The sequence below is a fragment of the Artibeus jamaicensis genome, unplaced genomic scaffold (assembly GCF_021234435.1).
Source record: "Artibeus jamaicensis isolate MK-2021 breed Jamaican fruit bat unplaced genomic scaffold, CSHL_Jam_final scaffold_537, whole genome shotgun sequence".
NCBI lineage: Eukaryota > Metazoa > Chordata > Mammalia > Chiroptera > Phyllostomidae > Artibeus > Artibeus jamaicensis.
Genome location: NW_026522047.1, coordinates 21,397,471 through 21,407,969, shown reverse-complemented (window position 1 = coordinate 21,407,969; position 10,499 = coordinate 21,397,471).

Below are 10,499 nucleotides of genomic sequence, written 5' to 3'. Positions count from 1 at the left end.
TTGTGTCTCTCTTTGTCTAAGTCTCAAATTCACAGCCCTCGAGAGGAGATCCGATTGGCTCAATGGCCCACAGTTCAACATGAAGTCCTCAGTAAGTTACCATACAATTTGTCACGGAAGCTGGGATCGTTTTGAGAGTGAACTTGAGTGCTGATCATAAAGATACATAATTTATACCTGAAGCAACAGGTATAAACTGAGGTTGTCCCAGGCAGACCAGGATGTATGTTCACTCTGTATGTAGACACCGATCTTCTTTATGTTTATTCTAGTGTTGTCCAAGGTGGGCTCTGTGTGAAGCCTTGCATATTATATCCTTCCTCTTCCTCCCTCTTTTCTGGTGGTTTACAGTGCACATTAGCTTGTTAAAGGCTGAGAAGAAATCCGAGTAACTTTATTTAACATTTCCTGCACTTATTTGACTGTCTTTTCTTTACATAAGAGGTGTGTTCAGTGGGTTCCTGTTCAGTGAGGATTCCTTCTTTCACCTCTTGTGGACAAGCTACAGCCAATAAGAGCATCCTACCCCATCCTGTCCTGTCCTGTCCTATCAAATTCAGTGAGGGGTCAGGGGGTCATGTGAAAGAATTTGGGCAACTAAGAACATTGACCCCGGAACTTGCACAAAAGCTACCAATCATTCTCTCTTTTCCCCTCTGAAAGATATGAGGTGGAGATAAAAGTCTGGAAGCCATGAAGAGAAAGCCCACCCCTGGCCTCGGCTCCTTGGGGGGCAGAGCAGGGAGCTCCTGTGCCCCACTCCATTTAAGGGGATAACAAAATGAGGGGCCTCTCCAGCTTCTCCCTCTCAGAGACGAAAAATTGGCAGTGGTCCCTGTCAGTGGCCAACTCAGAGGCCACTCATAAGGAAAAAAATGGGAGGAGGGATAAATAACTCTCCCAGAAAGAAGTGGGGTCCTTGGTGACACTTTCTCGATTGCATTTAGCCCTGCTTTGGGGTTATGAGCCTATGAAATATCTTTTGTTCCTAAACCTGGGTGCCTTGGGTTCTCTTTTATTTACCATTAAAAAATGCTGATTTGGTCTTAATCTTGTAGTCCACAGACCTCTGGACCAGGGTAGGGGGCGGGAGGAGGTGTGTCACGTGGCATCAAACATGCTTTCACAGCACGGTTTCTGATTGGTGCATGGTATTCTACTGCATGCAATTACTATTCACTCACTTAACCCCTATTTTTGTCCCTTTAGAAGTAATGTAAATGCTTTGATGATCATCTGGTACAAAACCATTCATGCCCATAACTGTTCGTGTCCATCTCTGACTGTTTCCTTATGATTAATTACAAGAAGTGGAATTGCCAGGTCAAGCGATACCACATGGTCCTAAAGGTTGATACATTCATCACCAAATGGCCCTCCAAGAAGGATGCCTCGATTTGTACTTCCAATAATGGCAAGTGAGGAAATCCACACATGATCATGTTAGTCTTCACCAATGGATTGGTAGGTGACAAGATCTCGCTCTTCTCATGCGCCTTCATTTTGTTCTGGATTGGCTCTCACCAACTTGCATAGGTAATTTCTACTCCAAGAGTCTAAGAAAGAGCCACAGAAAATGTCAACAACAAATGTATGGGGGGGTGATAGTCCCACGCTGAGAGGTCCGTCGTGCCAAGACTGCGACTCAGGTAAGTGTCGTCTCCCAGAGCTCTTGGGACATGGAAGAAAAGAGCTGAGCCACTCAGGTGAGGAAACAAGGGCAGGACGCAAAAGAAGGGGAGGCTTTGTAGGGCACAGGGGCATCAGGTACACTTCCTCCTTATAAAGAGACTCAGGGGAAAGAGGGAAAAGGAAGAGAAAGCACTCAGGTCCTTTCCAGAGGAGACGAGGCCAGCCAGGGCTCGCCTGGGCAGAGTCATGAAAACCCACCCATCGAGGCTCTTCACTGCATTGCAGTGGTGTTCCTGGGGAGTGGGGGCCGAGGCCTCGTGGTCCAGGGACAAGTGCCTGCCTGGGACCCAGGCCACCCTCGCCTTCCCTAAATGCAACACCCAGCGCCGCCTGCTCGCCCTCTCTCTCTAATTAAATGCCAGTTCTCATTTTGGAGATAAAATTACATGCATTTTCATCTTGTGTCGAGGAGCAGCCCCCTCAGGCACCTGCTGACCAGCACGTCCCGGACGTCTCTGCCCAGCCTGCACCCCCACGTGCCCTGATTGAAGCTTCCTCTCCTGTCACCATTCATTTGCCTGTGGGTTTGGGCTCCTGCACACGCTCTGCACCCCAATGGCACTGGGGCCTCAGGTTGATTTTTAAAATACATGCTTTTCCTTTCTGACTGCAAAATGCCCACAAGAGCAAGGAATAAATAAAAACATCACCTATAATTCCAGTGCACGATTGGAATACAGTGGCTCCCCCCTATCCTGGGGTTTGCTTTCCGAGGTTTCGTTACCCTCGGCCGACTGCTGGAAGAAAATATTAAATGGAAAATTCCAGAACTAAACAATTCCTCAGTTGGAACTTGCCTGCCCTTCTGAGTATTGTCATGACATCTCGTGCCATCCCGGTCCATCCCGCTGGGAACGTGAATCGTCCCCCTGTCCAGACCCTCCTGCCCATTGGGCGCTTAGTAGCCATCGTGGTTATCAGATTGGCTGCCACAGTATCACGGGGCTTGTATTCAAGTACCTCTTCTTTTACTCAGTAATGGCCTCAAAGACATTCATATAAATGTTATTACAGTGTATTGTTATAACTGTTTAATTTGTTTGTTAGTTATTGTCAATCTCTTATGGCACCTAAACATAAATTAAACGTTATCATAGCTATGTGTGTATAGGAAAAAGCATTCTATATACAGGATTTGTATACCATACTATTTACAGTTCCAGACATCCACCGAGGGTCTTAAAATGTAGCCCCTGTGGATAAGAGGGGACTACTCTATGATGGCCAGAGCAAGTGACAGCTTTAATAGGCTCATCCTTCTAGGAACTAACTCATCCTCCCCCTGCCTCTTGCTCCTGTCTCCCTGTCTCCCAGCCCCCACCCTCACCCCCACCACTCTCTTCTGGCCTTAATATTTTCTCATCTTGCTCCTGGACATCCTTTCCGTGACCGAGGAGTGCCACCTCACCAAGACCAGCCGACCCGCCATGGGGCTGACTCAGTGGGGAAGGATCACTCCCTTTGCTGAACCTCCACGGCTTCTCTCCAAACCATGTTCAAAACTCATGGAGCACAGAGGAAGCAAGATTGGGGCTGGAGACGCCATGGTCTCCCCCACAGTCGTGCCTGCCGAGGAAGGACTGGATGCAGAAACTGTGAGGAAAAAATGGCAGACGAGGGGGCCAGGGAGGACTTTGAGGGAAGGAGAACGAAAAGTCACAAAAATAAACCAGCCTCTAAATGGTGATGTGATTGATTGAGACAAATTGGCCCCCTAGTTTCCAGTTTAAAGATTGATTATTACATTAATGTTAAATTTTACTTAAATGAGCCTATTTCTTCACAGTGGGCATTTGGTACAATATCCCTATGGAACAGAACATTAGGACAAAAGAACAAAGCTCAGCGAAGATGGGAATCCTAAAGGTAAAGCCAGCGGCATCTGTGAACAACATCCGAGACTTACTTCCCTGGTCTCCGAAACGTTCATCCCCGTGTTTCCCTTGGCTACCTGTATGGGGTGGATTTTCTACCACCTGACCGTGCTCCACTCAGCAGGACTCATCCTTATTTCCCCAGCCTTCTCTGAGAACTCCACCTTATTTTTGGAAGGTAACCTCTGAACCTCTCAAATCTGGAACAACCTTCATGGTCCTAGCCGCCACCTCACCCTGTTTCGTAACTGTCCACTGAACTTAGCGTAATATCCACATCAACTTGCAGAGACCGTGGGGGGAAGGCGAGACCTCTGAGAGCCAATGTGCCCCTCATTCTACCAGCGTGGGGACTGAACGATCCTTCCTGTCCTAGCCCAAGGTGCCCTTGGTCGGTCCTAGGCTCTGTGAAAACAGCACATTCAAATTCCGGTTGTTTCCACCAGAGCCAGTAGAGATTAGGACTGGCTGTGTTTCCACGTACCCGTGTGGCTAGCTGAGAACAGAGCCCTGGGGGGCCACAGGAGCAGCCCTGGGAGACAGCCTGAGTTGGATCCCTGCCCTAGCATTTGCTAGCTGTGTGACAGACTTACAGCCTGACCTGCCTTGGCTCAGTGTCCCTTCCCTGGCAAATCCCTAGCTCATAGGGTGGCTATGAGGATTAGAGGAGAAGGCAGAGTACTTGGCATAGTGTCTAACCCAGCAGTAAGTGCTCCAGAAAAGACAGCTCTTAGAGAATAATAGCACACTTCCTAACTGATGCTCTGCTTGGGACCCTGGGCACTGATTTTTTCATTATTGTTATTCCTTGCGAGTCACCTCCCTCTACCCACTCCTGTGGTCAGCACTGAAGCCCATGCAGGGCCCACTGTGGATTCATCCCATCAAGCTCTTCCCAGGCCGTTTCACAAGGCTGGGCTTTTCCTTTCCATCGCCTGCATATGTCCCCTCCTAGATCACACTGGCGGCTAGACTCTCTAGCTTGTAACAACCTGAGAACAGAGACCGAGTCTTCTAGTTCCATCTTCACTGTCTATAAATCTTTGCGGAATGAAAGAATCAATGCAGAAATGACCCTGTCCTAAGCCCACTGTATTGTGACATTCGCTCTAAATCTTGCTGGGCCCTCACCTGTCTCTGGTGCTCTGGTCCCTCCTCCCTTGTTTCCTGGCTGCCCGTCCATACCTCAGCCTTGATCGTGGACCTGCCTGTTCCTCCCTTCACAGGAACAGTGGAAGCCCAGGCAGATGGGGATGAGTAAGGCTCGGTGATGGCAGAGAATTACTCAACAACCTCTGCTAAGGAGAAAGTTCCAAGAACGGAATGAGGCTGCACCATTTAGGTCAGTAACCCAGAGCCTTTCTTTCTCCAATCTGACTTCACACAGAAGTATAGAACTTTTTGAATGTCCTTTGATTTTACACATTATCGATCAACGTGCGTTTAAGAGCACCAGGGATGTGTTCAGCATTTTACTACATGCAGAGGCTAAGAGAGAAGGACTGTGTTGTTCTGAATGTCAAGTAGATTCCCTTTACAATCATCAAATAAAACATGCAATCCTGCTTCCTGGTGACCCCAGCTCCGTGGTGCGCAAACCTCATCTCCAGAAGGAGAGCCAGGGGCTCAGAGGACATGGAGGCGGGAGGGTGTGATCACGGCACACGGTATTTTGCTGGCTGTTACTAACATTTTCATAGCAACTCAATTCAATAAACATGATAGAGCATTTTGGTAAGAAATACAGATACAAATTAAATATAATTAAATCGAAAATTTAAACAGTTATCAATTAATTTTACTCTGGTTTCCTTTTTCATTTTAAGAAAAATATTTTTGCCCCAGCCTGTGTGGCTCAATGGGTCGGGCACCATCTTGCAAAGTTAAAGGTCTCTGGTTTGAGTCCTGCTCAGGGCACACGCCTTGGCTGCGGGTTTGGTCCCCAGTCAGGGAGCATAGACGAAGCAGACCCATCAATGTTTCTCTCCCTGTCTTTCTCCCTCCCGTCCCCTCTCTTTAAAATCAATATAAGAAAAAAATTTAAAAAATTATTTTCACCCTTCCATGTTGATTGGGCCAAATTCCAGGCCTTCCAACTTCCAGGGTGTGAGCTGCTGCATGGAACAGGGATGCTAGGAATCCACCTGACAGGATGGCCAGGAAAGTGTGCAGGTGGGAATTCAAAAACAGGACCTCCCAGGAACGCAGCCCCAGCCACAGAGCCAGGCCTCACAGGGACGGACAGAACAGAGCCCAGGGAATGGGTGAGTCCAGTAGGTTCTCTCATCACCCTCCTTCAGGGAGGTTGCAGACCCTCTGCCATCACTGAGACCCAGCCCCACACCACCTGGGCTTCAAGCATTCTGACCTTTCCAATGAGCTCAGGACTCACCGGAAATCCCATGTAGATTCTGAGTCTTCTGCTTACCCGTTACTCACGGTCTCCCTCAGGTGCTCCTCACTCTTCCTGTCTGATGCGCACACGGTCATTTCTGCCCCTGGTTCCATGAATCAATTGATGAATTTTCTCGCTTTTCCCCTGGTTCAGTTCTTAGAAATAGAGAATTGGATTTTGGAGCTGATCACCATTGCTCTGCACCAACTCAGAAGTCACTGGCTGACCTACGGCATAGCTGTCCTCAGCCAGTGTCTGCTCAACAGCTTGCACGAGGACAGGTAGCAACGAGCCACATTGGGCACCTCCCTAGCACAGCACCATGATGCTTGGTGCACATAGAACACTTGGCCTTCCTGCAGAATGCTTGTCCCTCTTCCCCGGCTGCCCTGGGCTGGGAGCTCTGTCCATGCAAGGCATGGGGCTTTTTGTCCACAGCTGTCAGCTCAGTAAGCAGTGCTGAACCAGCTGGTTCACATTTACTGGAATATTTTCTTGGAATATTGAATGTCACTGGAATGTTTCCTTTGCCTGGCTAAATCCTACTCAGTCAAGATCCAAATATGTAAATTACCTTCCACGATGCCTCCATTGTGCCAGGTTACTTCAACCTGCTCTAGGCGAACACCAGTCACATCGTTCTCACTTCGTACCGCAGTTGTTTATTTCATTGTTGTGTGAACAACTGACATTCATAATGGCCCAAAATCTTTCAAAGAGCTTCTCCATATTCTGATAGGTCCCCAGGGTATAAGTCTCCAATTCCCTCTGGAGAATGCCAGTATCTCCCAGCCTTTTATGCTGTGGTGCCGATTATTGATTTATATTCTGCTGGTCAGGCAGGATGCTCATGCAGGATGCTGGTTCAGATCTAAGTTTCTTGGCAAAAAGAGCAAAACATGGGCCATTCATTCTACTGGCTTGATAATGGCAGAGGTGATGTGGTTACGGAGCCAGTGGGGGTGGTGATGGCTTACTAAGTCAGAGGGTCCTGTCTATGGCAGTGACAGCTTGTCTCTGGTGAAGTCCTGGGAGCTCAAGGTAGAGCCTATTTCTTCTCAATGACTTTCATGAATCCTTTCCAGTTAAAACTAGCAAAAGTGGCCTTGGCTGTTGTGGCTCAGTGGATTGAGCAAGGGCCTGTGAACCAAAGGGTCGCCAGTTTGGGCATATGCCTGGGTTGTGGGCCAGGCCCCCAGTAGGGGACGTGCAAGAGGCAACCATGAATTGATGTTTTTCTTCCTCTCTTCTTCCCTTTCCTTGCTCTCTAATAAATAAATAAATACAATCTTACAAAAATAAAATAAAACTGGCTGAAGTGGGTCATGTCATCTTTAACTAGGAACCTTGACCCATACCTGCCTTTTTCCCATCAGGCTGAATCTCTTGAAGGTTGGAACCATGCCATGTTCGTATCCCTAGCACTTAGTGTGTAGGCACATAGTAGGCTCTCAATAAACGTGTATAGAAGGTATGGATTAGGGTGTTAGTCATCTCTATTTACTTACCTGTGTACAACTCTAACTAGTCAGTATCTTTGTTGAAGGCAAACATTTCGTTTGAGAAATCTTACACTTACCTGCTTATGCAGGTTATTTTCCACCCCAGCATCTGTGCTGGGCACCGTGCACAGAACATTGAAGAAGATACAGCCCTCATTTCTCCCTCAAATTGGCGGGGAGGCCCATCACTCACTGTATAAATGTGATTTGTAGCCATTGCTTGGAGTGGGAGAGAAAGCAAGGGAGATGATATTTGGCCATCCTGAGATGAGCTATGATCACATGCTAAAAATACTAATTGTGGCATTTCTAAAATAGGCCCCATTTAGGCAGCGTCAACTCTTGGCTCTTCACACTGGTGGTGAGGAAAACAGCTCTGACCATCTTAAAGATGCTGATCAGCAAAGTAACATTTATATGCAGCTCTGTAGTTTTTAGTTTTTAGTTTTGAAAATGGCAGAATCTTCTGTCCTGGGAATTTATTTCCAACAGCGTGAGGAAGCAGAACTGGAAAGACCTAACTCAGCTGGATCTGGAATCCATCCAGTTTTCCCAGCCTGCCCCTCTGTCCACATGTCCCCCCTCATGGACTCGGTGCCAGGACAGGCTCTTCACCCATGGGATTAATGCAGAACATCACCCTGAGCAAGGCCACGCTCCCTGAAAACTTTCTGTACGCTGGAAATATCATTCAGTGTTTCACTTCCACAGGACTTTCCGGTTGGGACGCAGCTGAGGTGACAATGAAGGAGGAAGAAAGTAGTAACTTAAAAGCAGAAAAAAGATGGTCTAGTTTAGTCTAGTCTGCCAGCAAACCTTGGGTAGTTTTTATGTGTCTCTTTTTTCTCTCTTGCCTTGTAAAAAACCACTTTTCTTTAACTCTCCCAGAATCCCAAGTTTCCTCAAATGATATAGCATTCTTGGCATTCACTTTTTTGCCAGGCGTGGGGCTAGAAGCTTTTCCTGAATTATCTCATTTAATTCTCACACTCACCCTCCCTGGTACGTATCTTAAGTCTACTGTTGCTGCCAGAAGCTTTAAGGAAGCAAAGGAGTGTGAGGTCTAAAGGTAAGAGGATTCAAACTCCACTTGTTCTGGCTGCAAAAATTGGGCGCTCATTACTATTATACAGTTGTCTGATACCAAGGAACCTAAAAGTACACTCCAGAAACTTCCTCTTGTTTTTTCCCCCAGCATTTTGAGGGACTTATAAACTTTTGCATTGTCTTACCATCCTTCAAAATAGGGTCCCTTCTGATTATTTTCAATGGCAAAGTCCGAATGTATAAAGTCTACCCATTTTTACTAAGCTTATTCCCTAGTAGAGAATCACATTATCCCCCCATATGACCCATCTCACAGAGAGAAAGAGAGAGAGAGAGAGTGTATGTGTGTGTACCTTCTGTGTGTCTTCTAGGACATAGCCTTGGGATTTGCAAAATAATATCTCATGTGTTTACAATGGTTTTTTTGTTTGTTTACAAAGGGATTGTGAATCTGTTATCTATTTTTAAATAGGTATTAGTATGATATTTTACATGTAAGAAGTCCAAGGCTCAAAAAGGATATGCCATGAACATGTCATGATCATAAGCTACCAGGGCCAGAGCTGAGCTGGACAGTTGTCCTCAGACCAGGGACTCCACACCACTACTAAGAAGCAAGAACGGAGGAGAAAGACGCTGCTGAAGTGACAGACCATCGAGAACAGGGCTTGGAAAGCTCAACTGTAATTTCCCACAAAAGGATAAGTCTTCAAAACCGGCCACAATTAAGTTTCCAGTGGCATAAATGTCCCTTACAGTAAATGTCAAAAACACAATAGCAGCCAAGTGGCTGCTCTTTAGAGAAAGCAGAAGAACAAGGTGTAATTGCACAATTTAGACCTCTCTTTTTCTATATTTTTTAGTCACTTCCTGGAAGGATCCATGCATTTCGGAGGTGACTGGAGCTACCACATCCTGGCACTTCACGGCCTCCCCATACTCTACAGAGATGTCTTCTTGGCCTGGTGGACAATGCCTCCCCGTCCTTGGCTAATTGCTGCCTGACTTCTCACTCTCTGTAAGTGGCAGATGACAAAAGACGCAAGAAACTTCTCATGGCTGACTCTGTCCATATAAAAAGAAATTTAAATACCCACCCGCATTTATATGCTCCTAAATTGGAGGCTTCATTTGCATATTTCTATCGACCCCCCCTTCCGCCCCCGCAACAGGGTCTTCTTTCAAGAAGGAAAATGCATCCATCTGTCAGCATATACCTGCATAACCATGCGAACTCTTACACTGGTTTGGAAACCCTTGGGGGGCAAAATAACATTGTCAGAGCCTGAGAACTGTGTTCGTTTTACAGCTTCCTCTACAGCCGCCCTACTTACGGGACTCAAACCTTACTCAGGAGGATCAGTCTTACAGTCATAGCTGTCAGAGATGAAGACTTTTTCCAGCTCTGAAAGTTCATCAGTTGGAGAAAACTCAACCAAAGTAAAGGGCAAGAAGAGAATTTATTCTATGTTCTTGGGCTTGTACCTGACTTTTGTTTTTCAAGAGACAGTTTTCGAACTGAGCTCAGGTAGGTGGGAAAATATATATATACACACACACACACACACACACGTGTATGACCCTCTCTACGTACTTATTTTCATTTAAAGCTTGGGAAGAGGAGAACCACTACCACCCTCTTTGGGGACACTGTCTAGCATTGGGAATTAAGGTAAATCATGACTCGAACACTCTAGAATGAGCAAGTGTTGGGAAACCCTGTTCAAACCCGCTTATGCAACAACAGAAAGAAGTTGGAATGCTTTAGCTCCTTTAGCTGGAGAGTCCAAAAGCAGGGACCCAGGGACCCTTCAGGCCTGGCTAGACCCAGGAGATCACACAACGCCACCAAGGCTTGGTCCCCTAGCTCCACCTTTTACTGTTGATTTCTTTCTGAGTCAGCCTTACTTTACCTGGTGGCCCCCAGAAGATCTGGGCCTATAACTTACCAGCTCAGCCACTTGGGTGAAAAAAGAAAGCCTTTATTAA